We start from the raw sequence: 16,743 nt of genomic DNA, 5'->3' as shown, positions 1-16,743 counted from the left end.
GACTTACCTTCAACTCAACATTCACTGTGTTCTCAAGACTGTCTTAATAAATTGTGTCCATATGAAAGTTTGTACGATCGTAAGGAGATTCTTCCTGGTTTATTTCCTCTTTCTCTTGTAACGCCTGAACAGACACAGTCCCTCCCATCATTCAGGCTGATAAACCTGCTGTAGTTTCTTCTGTCACTGACACTCCTCTTTATTCTGATGTGAAATATAGCAGACATGTTACATGGAATTAAACAAAGCGTTTTAGACATTCATCAAAATGCATCGATTTAAAGTCATTAGTTTACGAATTGTCACAGAAGTTTAGTGTATGTATTGCACTGGTTTGCCAGTCTTTCTCATCACTTTAAAAAAGAACTTAGAGGTGAACTCAAGTCATTTAATTCTCATTGAAAAAGTTTTGTTTAAATCATGTACTCCCACATTGACTCAAATCAGTGGAATAATTATTTATATTTTCAAAAAAATCATGACTGACTAGAACAGAGCATTTCTACAATGGTTGTTGCATGATGTCACTGACGATGATTCATGCCGTTAGGCGTCATTTACAACACAACATAAAAATTACTGTGCGTCTTTAATATCTCTGCTTATGCACAATAGTTTACAAAATTATTATCAGTACTAACATATGGTATTTTCTGTTTCTCATTGGTCTTTCTCACATCATAACTTTTGGCCTCAAATATTTTCCCAGATAGCAACATTGTTTTGGCCCAGATCCGGCCCACATCTGGCACTTGTGGAGTACTGATCTGGCCCACATCTGGCACTTGTGGAATACTGATCTGGCCCACATCTGGCACTTGTGGAGTACTGCTCCGGCCCACATCTGGCACTTGTGGAATACTGTAACGGCCCACATCTGGCATTTGTGGAGTACTGATCCGGCCCACATCTGGCACTTGTGGAATACTGATCCGGCCCACATCTGGCACTTGTGGAGTACTGATCCGGCCCACATCTGGCACTTGTGGAATACTGATCCGGCCCACATCCGGCACTTGTGGAGTACTGATCTGGCCCACATCTGGCACTTGTGGAGTACTGCTCCGGCCCACATCTGGCACTTGTGGAATACTGATCTGGCCCACATCTGGCACTTGTGGAGTACTGATCCGGCCCACATCTGGCACTTGTGGAATACTGATCTGGCCCACATCTGGCACTTGTGGAGTACTGATCCGGCCCACATGCAGCGTGGAATGATGGCACTTGGGCGGACCACTCCTGTTTGCCAGATCTGGGCCACAAGCAGGCCATAGCAATGCCACATGCAAAGAATTAAACCAGAACTGGGCCTTATCTGAGCCACAAAGACTGAGTATATTAAATATGGAGTCATCTTATTAACAAGCAGAATCACTGAAGGAAAGAAGAGGACAGAAAAAGAGACGAGCAGAAACACAAGAACTACAACTGACTTCCAGAAACAGAAATCCACTGAAAATAAAAGAAGACATTAAATCTGTGAAGATCTCATCAGAGGAGGATTAAACAACTCTACAAACAGCATTACCAGCTTCACTTATTCCTCGGCTGGGATCGTGTAGAGACTTTGAAGTGGCATTGAAAAAGCAATTTGGGCCTTCAACCGTTGGACCCCACTGAAGTCATATGGAGAATAAACCTGGGATGTTTTCCTCAAAAACCTTAATTTCTTTTTGACTGAAGAAAGAAAGACATGAACATCTTGGATGATGTGGGGGTGAGTAAATTATCAGGAAATTTTCATACTGAAGTGAACTAATTAACTAACTAACTAACTAACTAGTTTTCAGACAACTGGTAAAATGGTGAGGTTGTGTGGTTGTTCGATGGAGACGTATTAAGGGTGAGTTTTAGGGTGGTGCTGCGGGGCTACCGGCCCGACAGCACCTTGATTTTGGGCGAGAGGCTGCAGAGCCAATGGGTGGAGCTTGACGTCCAGCTAGAAGGTTCAACCAAACCCTAACTCTACCCATAACCCTATCACTGAACGTAACTCCACCCATTAGATCCACAGAGGTAGAGCTGGTCAGCTGGACTAGATCAAACTCCACCTGTTACGTTCAGAGAGGGGGAGCTGGACTTCAGTTGGCTCTGCAGCACCACTTGATTTTGGGGTCAGTGCTTGGCCATTGGACTCGGCTCGGTGCTGGAGGTCTGAGGCCACTTTTTGTGTATAAAGGACAACATTTTATTTTTGTAACTTAATTTAGTACCGTGATAATAATTCGGTGATTGCTGGTCAGCTTCTCTGGGGCGACTGATGTCGGAACGATGGTAGTCAGCCACAATATGTTGACATATGTTGAAAAATGGAGCACAGCTGGAAGAAAACAAAACTAGAGGTATTTCGGATTTCATTGAAAGAGAGCTCGATTGCTTACAGAGAGGCCTTAAAAACTGCTAGATCTGCTTATTTTTCAACCCTATTAGAAGAAAATAGACATAATCCTAGGTATTTATTTGAAAAAGTGGCTAAACTGACAAAAAAGAAAGCTTCAAGCCCAGAAGTTTCCAAGAAACACAGCAGTAATGACTTTATGAACTTCTTCACTTATAAGATTGATAATATTAGGGACAAAATTATAACTATGCAACCGTCTACTACAGTATCGCATCAGACAGTGCAGTGTAGACTCCCTGAGGAAAAATTTGATTCAATTGTTGCTATAGGAGAGGGTGAATTTTGCAAAACTCGTTAATTCATCTAAATTGACAATGTGTATGTTAGACCCTATACCGACTAAACTACTGAAAGAGATGCTTCCAGATGTCATAGATCCTCTTCTTAATATCATTAATTCATCTTTGTCTCTAGGATACGTACCAAAAACCTTTAAGCTGGCTATGATTAAACCACTTGTTAAAAAAACGCAACTTGATCCTACAGAATTAGTAAATTACAGGCCGATCTCGAATCTACCTTTTCTGTCAAAGATACTAGAAAAGGCAGTATCCTCACAACTATGTTCCTTTTTAGAAAGAAATGGTATCTGTGAGAATTTTCAGTCCGGATTTAGACTGTATCATAGTACTGAGACTGCTCTCATTGAAGTCACAAAAGATTTGCTCTTACACTCAAAAAAAAATGTTTTGCCTCTTGTTAAATTTAATTAATTAAAATAAGCAAAAGTAATACGATTGTTTAATATTTTGTGACAACTTAATCAACCTAAAAACGGAAGTTTACTTAATTCAGTTTTGTGAATACTACATGAATCATTTTTGTTGACAACTAACTGGGCAGTGGATCTGTAGTTCCCAGCATGCTTTGCAAGGGACTGCATTAGCATGGTTTAAATCATACTTATCTGACCGTTATCAGTTTGTAGCAGTAAATGAAGAGATGTCTTATCGAACACAAGTTCAGTATGGCGTACCAAAAGGCTCAGTACTAGGACCGTTGCTGTTCACTCTGTACATGCTACCGTTAGGAGATATCATTAGGAAACATGGAATTAGCTTTCACTTTTATGCTGATGATACTCAGCTCTATATTTCTTCAAAACCTAACGAAACTTAACAATTCACAAAATTAACGGAATGCATAGTTGATATAAAAAATTGGATGACTAGTAATTTCCTACTAAATTCGGAAAAAACAGAGATTCTAATTATTGGACAAAAAACTTCCACACGTAAAAACCTAGAATACCGTCTAACACTTGATGGCTGCTCTGTTAAGTCTTCGTCGTCAGTTAGGAACCTGGGTTTGCTCTTTGATACCAATCTTTCATTTGAAAGTCACGTGTCTAGTGTCTGTAAAACCGCATTTTTCCATCTTAAAAATATATCTAAATTACGTCATATGCTCTCATTGACAAATGCGGAACAATTAGTTCATGCGTTCATGACATCAAGGATAGATTATTGTAATGCTCTACTGGGTGGTTGCCCTGCACGCTTAATAAGCAAACTACAGCTGGTTCAAAACGCAGCCACTAGAGTTCTTACCAGAACCAGGAAGTATGACCATATTAGCCCGGTTCTGTCAACACTGCATTGGCTCCCTATTAAACATCGTATAAATTTTAAAATATTGCTGATTACTTACAAAGCACTAAATGGTTTAGCTCCGCAGTACTTGAGCGAGCTCTTAACGCATTATAGTCCTTCACGTCTATTGCGATCTCAAAGTTCTGGCCAGTTGATAATACCTAGAATATATAAATCGACTGCTGGCGGTAGATCCTTTTCCTATTTAGCACCACAACTTTGGAACAATCTTCCTAACATTGTCCGGGAAGCAGACACAGTCTGTCAGTTCAACTCTAGACTAAAAACACATCTCTTTGACCTAGCATTCACATAACACTCTATAGACTTCTATAATTCAATATTAGGCTGCTTAGATTAGGTCAGCCGGAACTGGGAACACTTCCCTTAAATCCTGATGTACTCGTTACATCATAAGAAGAATGGCATCTACGCTAATTTTAGTGTCTTTGTTTATCCCGAGGTTTTTCCGCAGCCTGCTGGATCCAGGCCGTTTCCAGATCTGATGAAGGACTTTCGCCTGGACCCGATGACAATGCAGTGCTGAAGTGCCAACTAGCCTCTCCCTATGGAGGATCCCTATACCACTCTACAGATAAAGCGTTGTGGAAATTCCAGTTTGCGTACCTACCCGAAGTGATAAAATAAAATTCTGCATCACAATTTATAGGCAAGACAAGTAGTTTGTTTATGCATGGTTTGAAGGGAATTACAAACCTGCGCACATATATTCAAACGCACATAACTATAGAATCAATTCTTAATGCGCATGTGAACGCCATCAGGGTCTATCACAGGTTCACGTTTAAAGTCTGTTTAGAGAGAACGGTGTCGTCTTAGCGGCGCCTAATTTAATAACAAATGACCATTTCGACGGAAGTGAATCAATCAAAACTAATTTTAGCTGGAAATAACATTATTTAAGAACAACTATAAAACCAAACCCTCTGTTACTTTAAATGATATGTTTATTTCTGAAAAAAGCTGCTTTGAAACAATCTACATTGTTAAAAGCGCTATATAAATGAGGATGACAGAAAGGTAGGACATCATATTGGAAGAACATTTTTTTACACCTTCCACAGACGATATATATACATATGAATATATCTAGACTACTTAACTTAGTGATTGCTATCAGGATGTGTAGAGACTTAAAAAAAAAACTGGAACAAATTGCCTACTCCGCCTACTCTTAAACTAACGTTAATACCGAGATCTTGTAGTAAAGTGTTACCACGGATCCTATTAAACTTCTCATTCCAGTGTGATTTCCCTGTTTACATCACCTTCATGTGAGGCAAGTTGAGGCCAGTTCTTCCAGCCTTGGCAGGAAAGACTTTTTTTAGTGTGTGTGTCTGGAATTTATAATGCAATAAATCTTGTCCTCGTTTGAAATGCATCCAAGTATAAAACCAGTCATACAACCATGTTAATTACAAATGCATCTTGAATGTCACTTACAACGAATGAGATTAAATGAAGTGCATTGACACACACAAAAACTTAATTTTCGTCTTAAAACATTATATCAATCGATAGACTGCTTAAACTTTCAGGTTAGGAGAAGAATAGTATCTCAGTTGCTGCTACCTATACTGGACTATGCAGATATTATATATGCTAACACTACTGCCACTTGTTTACACTCTCTCGATGTGGTATACAACAGCCTGTGCCGATTCGCCCTTCGCTGCCCCTACAGGACACATCATTGTGTGATGTATGAACAGCTGTCCTGGCTTGCACCTTCAGCCAGAAGACAATATCATTGGTTTCAGCTTATTTTTAAATGTATTTACTTCCAATATCCATATTACTTATCGCAATATTTAGTGCCTTACAGTTCACAATATAACCTTCGTCACAACGAACAGATCTTCTTTACTGTCCCTAGAGTTAAGAGAGAAATTGGGAAATATGCTTTCTGTGTTAGAGTCCCTCGTGACTGGAATCGTCTTCCTGCATCTATTCGCTCGCTTACGTCTTTTCCTCTGTTTCGAACTGCTCTGCTAACACATCTTCAGAACACATGTCTATGTTTCTAGCATCTCAGATTTGGCATTGATATGTGTCATGTTATGTATGTGTGTATATATGATTGTGTTTATGTATATTCATGTATATATTTACTGATGTCAACTTTGACAATTATATTATTGTCAAAGTTATTCACTTAACTATATGTTACACCAGTTGTTCTCCTACTTATTTAAAGTGGTATAAAATAAATTGTGTGTAGTGGTATATATACCACAGCTTGGGAACCACTATGATTTACTTTATTTGTGATGGGGGGGATAGTGAGAGCTTGGGTGCGTGTGCGGGCAGGCGTGGATGCGCGTGGTGTGTGTGACTGAGTGTGAGTGTATGGTTAAGGTTCCTCTTATATTTTGTATTTTGTATCTACTCTGTTGTGTTGTTGTTTAATGTTGTTTGGACATGATCCTGAGGACCCCCATGAAAACGAGATGTTTCATCTCATGGGGCTGATCCTCTAATAAATGTTAATAAATAAATAAATAAATACGACTGGTGAAGTATGTAAACCGTGACCTCTAGTGGTCAATGATGATGTATATTTACATTCCCTCACATCATTCATGATAAGATTTAAAGCAGGGGTGTCCAAACTCAGTCCTGGAGGGCCACTGTCCTGCAGAGTTTAGCTCTAGCCAGACTCAACACAACTGCCTGGAAGTTTCTAGCCTATAAGACCTTGATTAGCTGGTGGTCCAGGTGTGTTTAATTGGGGTTGGAGCTAAACTCGGCAGGACAGTGGCCCTCCAGGACTGAGTTTGGACATCACTGATTTAAAGGGTTAGTTCACCCAAAAATATAAATTCTGTCAGTATTTACTCACCCTCATGTTGTTCAACCCCGTAAGACCTTCGTTCATCTTCAGAACACGAATTAAGATATTTTTGATTAAATCTAAGAGCTGGATCACTCCTCCATAGGCTTCTTCAGGGATTGAAACTTGCCAGCCCCAAAAAGTCATTTAAGACATCGTTAAAATATTCCAAGTGACTACAGTGGCTCAATCTTAAGTTTATCAAACGACGAGAATACTTTTTGTGCGCAAAAACAAACAAAAATAACGACTTTATTTCAACTATTGATTTCCTTCTCTTACCCCTTTTCCACCAAAAAAGAACTGGTTCGGAACTGGTGCTGGTTCAAAGTTAGTTCGGAGTTGGTTCAACTTGCGAACCTTCTCAGAACCGGTTTGTTTTCCCACTGACTAGAGCGCCCAGCGAACGACGTCGTTACGTCACTGTGTACGTCGCCATACAGAAACGCTAGCAAGTACATTATTTTGGGATTATCTCTAACTTGTGTACCATGAAGGCTTTAAAAACAATTGAAATAAGTAAGTCTTTTAATCTTTTCCTTTGATATGTAATCATTTCTGATTAGTTATGTACCTCTGTCTTGTGTCTTTTTTTCTTTCCGTTTATTTGTTCTATATTTTGACTGTTTTCTTCTTTGCTTACATAATGTTTTCAATAAAAAAATAAAATTTAAAAAAAGCTAGACACGCTTGCGCCAACTTCAAGCATAATAATTACAATGGTGGACTACATCGTGTTTCTGCAAATGTTTCTCCTGGCTTTGCGGTCATAAAAAATGTTTAGGACACATCTAAACCCGCCTCCAGCCCCGCCGTAAGCATGACACGGTGGTAAAAGAACGGTTCTCTGGTTCTAGTCCAGCAAAGAGTTGGTGCCGCTTTGGAACCAGTTTTCCTGGCCGAGAACCGGTTCTTTGGCTGTCGAAACACAAAGAACCGGTTCGCGAGTAGGCACCGGCTCCGAACCGGCTCTCAAAATGCTTTGGTGGAAAAGGGGTATCTGTGGGCCTCTAGTCAGTTAACGTAGTGTGATTGCGTAGAGCTACGTCACACGTACGCTCACTATTGGCCGACGCTGGTCATGTGTGTGATGTGTGACGTACAACAACAGAAGCTCTACGCTGTTACACTAGTGAACTGACTCGAGGCCCACAGAGAAGGAAATGAATAGTTGAAATAAAGTCGTTATTTTTGTTTGTTTTTGCGCACAAAAAGTATTCTCGTCGTTTGATAGACTTAAAATTGAGCCACTGTAGTCACTTGGACTATTTTAACGATGTCTGTAATAACTTTTCGGGGAACAAGTGTCAATCCCTTAGAAGCCTATGGAGGAGTGATCCAGCTCTCAGATTTCATCAAAAACAACTTAATTCGTGTTCTGAAGATGAACGAAGGTCTTACGGGGTTGAACAACATGACGGTGAGTAAATACTGACAGAATTTACATTTTTGGGTGAACTATCCCTTTAAGCCTTCTGGATTTCTGAATGTTAAATTCTCTTAATAACACTAATTCATTTGCAAAACCCTTTCTCTGCTGTCTGTCTCACATTATCAGTGATCAAGGCTAGAATTATTCACCCGATAGCCTACATTTCTACTATCAGCAGTTTTAAATGATAAAAAGTTATATTTGTATTTGTTCTCCAAAGGCTAACATTTATTGTTTTGTCTCCCTGCCAGCAATCGATTAATGTGTGCTTGTCTTGACCTCAATTCACTTTTGGGACAGAATAGCTGAAACAAAATGTCCCCTGAAATTAAAATAAAATCTGTCAAAATATTATTTCTATAGAATGAAAATTGAGGGCATGATTCGAGCAAGTGGTCGTAAAAAAATAGTCACACTTGTGTTCTTCGGTCAAAAATGACCGACCATAGGAAATGATTGGGAAATCGACAAAAACAAAAATTCTCGACACAAAAAAGTGCTTAGCAACGAAGGGGTGAAAGTCTAAAACATCAATAGTGAAAAACAGACCCACCTACTCACACACACACACACACACACACACACACACACACACACACACACACACACACACACACACACACACACACACACACACACACACACACACACACACACACACACACACAATTATAAACACAAATGAACTGGTAGGGCTATTACAATACAGCATAATTGAGTCAGAAAAAATTTTTTTTTTTCAGACTGAAAAAATAGGTTGAAATGAGATCAGATCCAGATGGATTAAATTGTAATTATAATAATTAAAATAAATAAATAATATAATTAATAATTATTATAATAATAATAAAAATAAATAAATAAATAATATAATTAATAATTATAATAATAATAATAACAATAAATAATAATAATAAGCTGTGATAAAGCATTCCTGTTCATTTTTGTAATTTTTTTATTGAATTTTAATATTACCTGTAACAAAATGCTTTCTCTGTATTCAGGTTTGACTGTGTAATAATAATGCAAACGTGGACACTTCACATCAATTTTTATTTTTATTTTTTTATAAACCTTGACAAAAAGTATTATTTGAGAGTTTCTAAAAAATACATTTTAATCCACATCTTAAAAATAACTAATTTTGTCCAAAAACAACAAGAGAATTCACAAGCCTCTCCATAGAGGGCTATACAGGCATCTAGTGGTAATACCATAGACAGTAAAAGAAATGGACACAGCGACCCCCTTGATTTCACTGGAGGAACGTGAAGCCCTTTAGAAGCACTCACTTCCTGATGGCTGAGCGACTGCGCAGGCTCAAACTGAGCTTGACGACGTAGGTGTGACGTGAGCAACCTGTCTGACAGCTGTAAATCTTCTAGTAGCTGTGACACATACCGAATTATTTCCAATTCCTCAAAAACGTTGTTGGAATATTTTGTCCCGTTGCTTTTATGGACTCTCTATCTATGGGCTTCTCCCTTGACTTTATGCCTCTATGTCCCCCCGATTGCCTCATAGACAGTAAAAGATTGCCTGCGAGCTTCTCCTCCTGTCTATACGGTAATTTCTCTACTGTGCGACAGAGAGTCGCGTGGTTATGACACAATCGTTAGCCTATTTTTACAAAAACGGCTTCTACGGGGCCATAACGTAAGATACAAAGTAATGGAGCCTTTTATACATTGTCGTGTTTCTTTAGAAATAAATAATGGACAAATGAAGTCTGTGGACGCCTCAGATGTAAAGTTATTCGCTGTCAAAGTGACGCCAAAATGAACGGGAGTCAATGTAATGCTAACAGCAGGAGAAGTTCTGCTACAATGGCGGCTCCCGCGAGGCTTCAGTTTCCGGCTGATGGATTAATGGGCGTGGCGGGGTGGAAATGGCGGCCCCCGGGAGGCTTCAACTTCCGGCTGAGGTATTACCCCCTTGCTTCACACACATTTACACATTAATGGGTGTGGCCGGGTGGAAATGGCGGGCGATTGTCTGATTGGTTAATGACGCACACGAGCAGTAGAGAGATCCGGATGCTGGCTGGAGAGCGCGCTCACTGCTGATACGTGACAGCAGACTAGTAGGTGTGTACATTAAATATTATACATTTTAAATATTGATTCATAGAAATTATTCATATCTATGTTTATATTTAAATTAGTCATATCTATGTTATATTTGTCGTATCTTACGCATATTCGCGCGGTCGAGCACGAGGCTCGTCATGACACCCTGGAAACTGAATAATGCATTTATTATTAAGGAAAAGTTAGAATAATTAAGAATAAGTATGAACAACCACGAGTTTCAGAAGAATTTTCACATCATTGAGGAAATCTGCTTTTTATAAAGCCTCAATTTGCCATAATTTGCCCATTCTCTCTCTTTACTACTACAACACACACACACACACTTCCTTCTCCCATTCTCTCTTTATACTACTACAACACACACACACACACACACACACACACACACACACACACACACACACACACACACACACACACACACACACACACACACACACACACACACACACACACACACACACACACTTCCTTCTCCCATTCTCTCTCTATACTACTACAACACACACACACACACACACACAGAAGTCTGAACATTACTGGTATTGTCATTTTTATAACCTTTATTTAACCATCTGGAACGGAGAAAAAATGATACCACTTAGCGTCTCTAGTGGACTTTTCACTCGAAAAGTGCAGGGAAACGTACAGGTTTTGCAAAAACGTAGGCAGAGTAACGTATTTCCAATGAGCCTGGGTTGCCTGCATTGGTGACCAAAAGTTTAAAATGTTTAAGATGTATTTAAATAGGTCTCTAATGCTCACAAAAGGCTGCATTTATTTAATAAATATTAATAATAATCAGCAAGAACAGTGATATTGTGAAATATTGCAATGTAAAATAGCTGTTTTCTATGTAAATATATTGTCAAATGTAATTTGTTCCTGTGAATATACTCAAAGCTGAATTTTCAGCATTACTCCATTCTTGTCACATAATCCTTCAGAAATCATTCTCATATGCGGATTTGATGCTCAGAAACATTTATGATTTTTATCACGTGGACAACTGTTGTTCTGCTTAATAGAGATTGCTAATGTGACGTCATCGTGACGTATTACCAGTGGTGAACGCAAAGCATTTTGGGAATCCGCGGCACAAACAGAAGGCGCCAGACTTGATTGCATGGAGGGAAGAACGCAATATTCAAGATGCCATCTACCTGCTGTGTCATAAACTGCAATAGTCCTTCTTGCACAGTTTTGAAAACGAACATTACGGGTTGTTTTAAGGACATGTTTGTGTATGCTCGTAGACACTCACTCTGAAGCGGTCAGAGGCGATTCTAAAAGATTCAAAAAGTCGAGACAGGACCATCGTCAAAATTCTACCCACAACTTTAACTTAGTTCATCCAAAACAAACTAGAAAATAGACTCAAAGTGCTAAATACCTGAATTATCCTTTAAGAACGGATCAATATATTTATTTTCCTTAATTTTAATGAACCCTAACTTTATTCTCATCTGAATGGTAAATAATTGATTTTCGTATAAAATTATACTACCATTAAAAACACATTTGATTTTTTTTAATCAATGTAGAATATGTAACTGCTCTGAAGAAAAGAAATGAAAACCAATGCGATATGATTAATGTCCAAAAGATGTAACCCACAGACTGTTTTGAAATGGGGTTGGATGTTGCTTTTAAAACTGTGTGTGTTTGGTTGGGTGACGGTTGTATGTTACAGCTTGACAAGAGTTTAGAGTGTGACAAAAGCACAATGTTGTGTTTTATTGCGAGTGTAAGTTACACAAATATAAGTAAACACTTTGCAGTTTGAATGATAACCTCTATGAACAAAATGAGGGAGTATGTTTTATGTTTCCAATGTTCGATCGCGCCTCTCTCTCTCTCTCTCTCTCTCTCTCTCTCTCTCACACACACACACACAGTTCGATCGCGCCCGCGCCTCTCTCTCTCGCGGGCGCACAAGCACACTCACACGCACACACTCCAGTATTGCAATCTTGACATGAATTGCGATTTCATGCAGATAGATGAGAGAGAGCGAGGAGTGTGGTGCTTAAAACTTTAGCATACTTTTGAACGGACGACAGTTTTCTGGTATGGTCCGACAATGTTTTCTTTAGCCCGCTGCATTTTGTAGGATTATATTCTGTTTTTCACGCTATTTTTATTTATTTTTTCATGCCAGAACACTAGCCTGCTATGCCAGCCCATGTAAACCGATGTAAACGGGCCAAACATACCCATAATTCTTTGTTCTGATGACGTTGCCGCCCAGTTGGTCACATGTCTTAGCGATCTCTATATTTTTGTGATTCGCCATAAGGTTGTGATAACTAAACCATGATACTTTTTCAGGATTTAGTTTAAAAAATGCAAAGTTAAAAAAATCTTTTGTAACATTATAAAATGATTTACTGTCACTTTTGATCAATTTAATACATTCTTACTGCATACAAATAGCATTGTTAATGTTAAATATTAATGTCCAGTAGTGTACACAAAAATATTAAACAGTTTTCAACATTGTTAATAATATTGAATGTTTCCTGTAAGGGCAATGAAATAAATTACATTCTAAACTATATTTAAATAGAAAACAGTTATTTTAAATTGTAATTTAATTTATATTATTTCACAGTATTCCTGTTTTAACATATTGTTTATCAAATAAATGCAGCTTAAGTGACTATAAGAAAAAACATTAAAAATCTTAAATATTCCAAACATTTGTTCCAGTGTATGTGTGATCTATATGGGTTGAGGAATATTTCCAAGGAAATTAATAACTTGCTCCAAAAGATCAGTTCCTAAATCATCACGTCTTCCAGCAAGAGGGTTGACCTGCTGCACAAGTTGTTCCATGACTCCTCCTTGAATGTTGAAGTGGTTGGCAGAAATCTCAACAGATTCTGGCCAGTTGAAAATGGTTTGAAAATCTTGGCGGGTAACTTCTTCTGAAGCTGGAGGAATGTTAACATCTGCAACTGGCTCTGCAACTGGCTCTTCGTCTGCTCCAAGGATTCCACGTATCCCTGTCTGGTTTCGAGTTATCTGTGAGAGACATCCTCGAATGAAGAGCTGATGGGGAGACATGTACCGTTCAGTTCTCAGCTTGTGGTGGTTCCATTGATGAATGAACAGTTGGAGATCCCTGTTGATTCGAGGTATATACACATAATGTAATGCCCACAGGTGCATTTCATTGGTACTGTCAATTTTACCCTCACTTTCCAAAAGCATGAATAATGCATAGTAAGTATTGGAGATGCCCTGCCAAACGTCCCGCCACAATCTCTCGATCCTTTGGTTGTGTGTGCTCCTTCCTCTCAGAGCACTTCCCCTGGTGAATCCCCGGAAGACATTCATAAATAGGCAGACTGCATTATTCTCCCCTCCATTATCACAGCGGACTCTTGGAGGTAAACCATATTGGCCAACGGCTTCTACAAAACTATGGAAAACTGTGTCACTGCGATTGTTGGAAGAAGCCTTTAAGAATACAACAAGCCTGCTGTACCCGTCAATCCCACCATGTATGACAATCCTCCACCTAACAAAAAAAAAAAAGGGGTATGTGAGGTAAACTGAAAACTGATCAAATTACGTAACATTTATTCTGGTAGTCATCTCAAAAGATCTAAAGCCAAGTATGCAGAAGGTGATGGAAATGAATACTACTGGATTTATTTGTATTTGGCAGATAACATCTTGAGTGCCATCAATAATATTGTGCATGTTACATTTCAATGAAACCCGAGTAAAAGAATGCTAATTAAACAAAAATGATCCATTTGTTTGTTTTAGCAGTATGCCACAGTCTACACATGGTCTTTTTACATAAAAGAAAAATAATAGAAGGACCATATACCTGATTAACTTATGATTACCATCCAAATGCCATAATGAATTTGGCCCGGCAACCTTATAGACTCTTCTGTGCAGTCTACGTGTAGTGACTCTCTGGGCTGCTCCCACTGGATTAGTCCTAATTAAACTTTGTCGGACTCTGTGCCGCTGCACCACAATACCCTGACCAGCCAGACGTGCCCAGACTGACTCTGCTCCAAGTTCATCATTTCCTCCAACTACTTCTCTGACTCTGTTATCAAGGTCAGAGTCGGACAGATCAGTGTATCTGTCTCGAAGTGAAATACGGAATTCCCTGTTGATAGAAGAGAGCAAATGTGAGACTCATGGATTCAAACCCAATATAACTTTGTTGCCCTTTACTCAAATTCTCCTCTATATGTATATTAAGTTAATATTGTTTAAAATCAGTCAATCAATCAATTAATTAAACTTAGGGTTTATCCCTATCACTATATATAGTTTATATCATATTTGCTGCTCAATACTGAACACTGTTGATGTTTAAAACTTTTTCAAACTGTTTGTTGAAATAGGGGTTGTGTGGGTTTGACAATTTTAGATGAAACAATGAGGCATATGACTGTGAGAATAACGTTTTTGAGTAGTTCAGAGTCAGACTTATTTATCCGTATGCTTTAGTTTGGGTCATGGGAATCTATCTCAGCATCTCAGGCCATAGGCGGGGGAAGCACCCTGTACATGAAGACGCATCTTTTTCGGCAGCACTTGATCCAGTAATAATAACACTTTCTCTTCTGTTCTATTTATGAAAAAATTAAAAAGAACAAGTACTGTGTTAGATTAAACTGAGAAGGGTCATAGCATTTGCATATTGTCGACCTACTGTTAGTGTAACTGCTTTTATTGTTCTCATTTGTAAGTCGCTTTGGATAAAAGCGTGTGCTAAATAAATAAATGTAATGTAAAATGTAAATGTAGGGGAGATGCAGAGAGCCAGGACCTTATTGCTGTGAGGTGACAGCGCTACCCACTGAGACATCATGCCACCACTTGCAATGGACTTATGTGCAACTTAAATACCACGTACATACAGATCTAGATTTTTAGGTGATATTGTACATAAAATTAACCCTGAATATTGCATTAAAATGTAAGATGCATTACTTATCTGTACAATTTAAATGCATAAAAAGACTGCATGAACAACTAAGACAAATAACCTCACCTTAAACGACGTTTCACAGTTCGCCTGGACACACACACAAGATTTCTGCCATTTGTTTTGTAGAAAAATTATATTCTAGCAGAAAACGCAACTGTTCTTCGGTTATGGAGAATCGTGGATGGCCAGATAAGCCCCTTAATAAGGGAGCACTGTAACCCTGGGGAACTAAGGATAACAGAAAAAAAACACTTAATAAAGAATAATTCACAATTAGTATTCAAAATGGTTATGCAAACAAAGCATATCAAACACATTAATATGATACATATTAATATTAACACATTTTGGAACATACCGTGCTGCTGAGTCGATGTTTCCAAATGATCCAGAAACTCAGATACCTGGTCCAGCATGTCATTTACCGTTTCAGGATCCAGCAATCTCCCTCGTGACCATACCACACTTCTGGCCATTGTCTGCATTCTGTAAAAGGGAAAATATATAATATAATATAATTTAATTAAAAAAAAAAATCTAGGTTCTTCTACTTCAGTGGTGGCTGACTAACACTGTCATTAACATTAACTGCAAAGCCTAGATCTTACAATTAATTCAAAATAAATGCAAAGAAACAGATTGCCATATTAAATTTGTATTCATAGGAGAAAAAAATACTGTCAGAACAGATTATAAAACAAAGTGCTTAGGAAAAGTGCAAAGTGCTTAGGACTATATTGTATAATGTAACATAAAGTTACATATAATTTAATTCATAAATAATTACATACGTTTCATTAGCTACCCATTAAACATCCACTGGTATTGTAAGAGAGAACAATTCTCCATACCATGTAATGATTTCAAGTTGCATTAAGTCAGCTATCTTTCTTATAAATGTAGGCCTAATGCCTTTTGGACATACCGTAATATTACAAGATTCAAATCTTCATTAGTATGGTTATTAGAAGAAGCCAGCTCCACGCAGTCTGAAAAGGTTATTTGGCAGTTTGCTAAAAAATTTCTAAGAGCCATGGTTATGGTTTCAGCTGCTTTGGTACCTGATCGCGTTTCATACCGAGAAAGAACGTAGGACAACTTAAAAGGGCATGACAAATCATGACATAAGGCTGACATCACACACTACGTACCAATGCATCATCCCTCATGAACAATTATAAGGCTTGTTCGACTTGAACCGGCGCTGCACAGACCGATCGGTTGATGACATCAAAGTACCGCGAGAGCTATTCAAAAGCATAAGGAGCCGTCTGCTCTCTAATCGCTCTCGCGGTACTTTGATGTCATCAACCGATCGGTCTGTGCAGCGCCGGTTCAAGTCGAACAAGCCTATAACGTCTGATGTTTGCATACGTGTATCTTTACGACATCCTTCATT

The 16,743-nt window shown here is 38.5% G+C and overlaps 1 protein-coding gene and 1 pseudogene across 5 annotated transcripts in view; both read right to left on the bottom strand.

The window, feature by feature from the left end:
- Positions 1-695, bottom strand: part of LOC143731498 (butyrophilin subfamily 1 member A1-like) — a 41,484-nt gene extending 40,789 nt beyond the window's left edge. For 2 of the 4 annotated variants that reach the window (XR_013200774.1, XR_013200773.1), the window contains exon 1: positions 8-186. The gene's annotated coding sequence lies outside the window, so the exon portion shown is untranslated. Of the gene's footprint in view, positions 1-7 lie in introns of all 4 variants that reach the window. The other 2 variants (XM_077222457.1, XM_077222458.1) reach the window with 2 other exon arrangements.
- The window catches only part of LOC143731495 (butyrophilin subfamily 1 member A1-like), a 329,271-nt pseudogene that overhangs the window by 40,789 nt on the left and 271,739 nt on the right, over positions 1-16,743 (bottom strand). The gene's annotated exons all lie outside the window — the stretch shown is intronic.

This window comes from Siphateles boraxobius, unplaced genomic scaffold (assembly GCF_051911475.1).
Source record: "Siphateles boraxobius isolate OS27281-9 unplaced genomic scaffold, OSU_SipBor_1 87, whole genome shotgun sequence".
Lineage (NCBI taxonomy): Eukaryota > Metazoa > Chordata > Actinopteri > Cypriniformes > Leuciscidae > Siphateles > Siphateles boraxobius.
The sequence above is the reverse complement of the archived record's forward strand: the minus strand, read 5'-3'. Positions and strand labels throughout refer to the sequence as shown.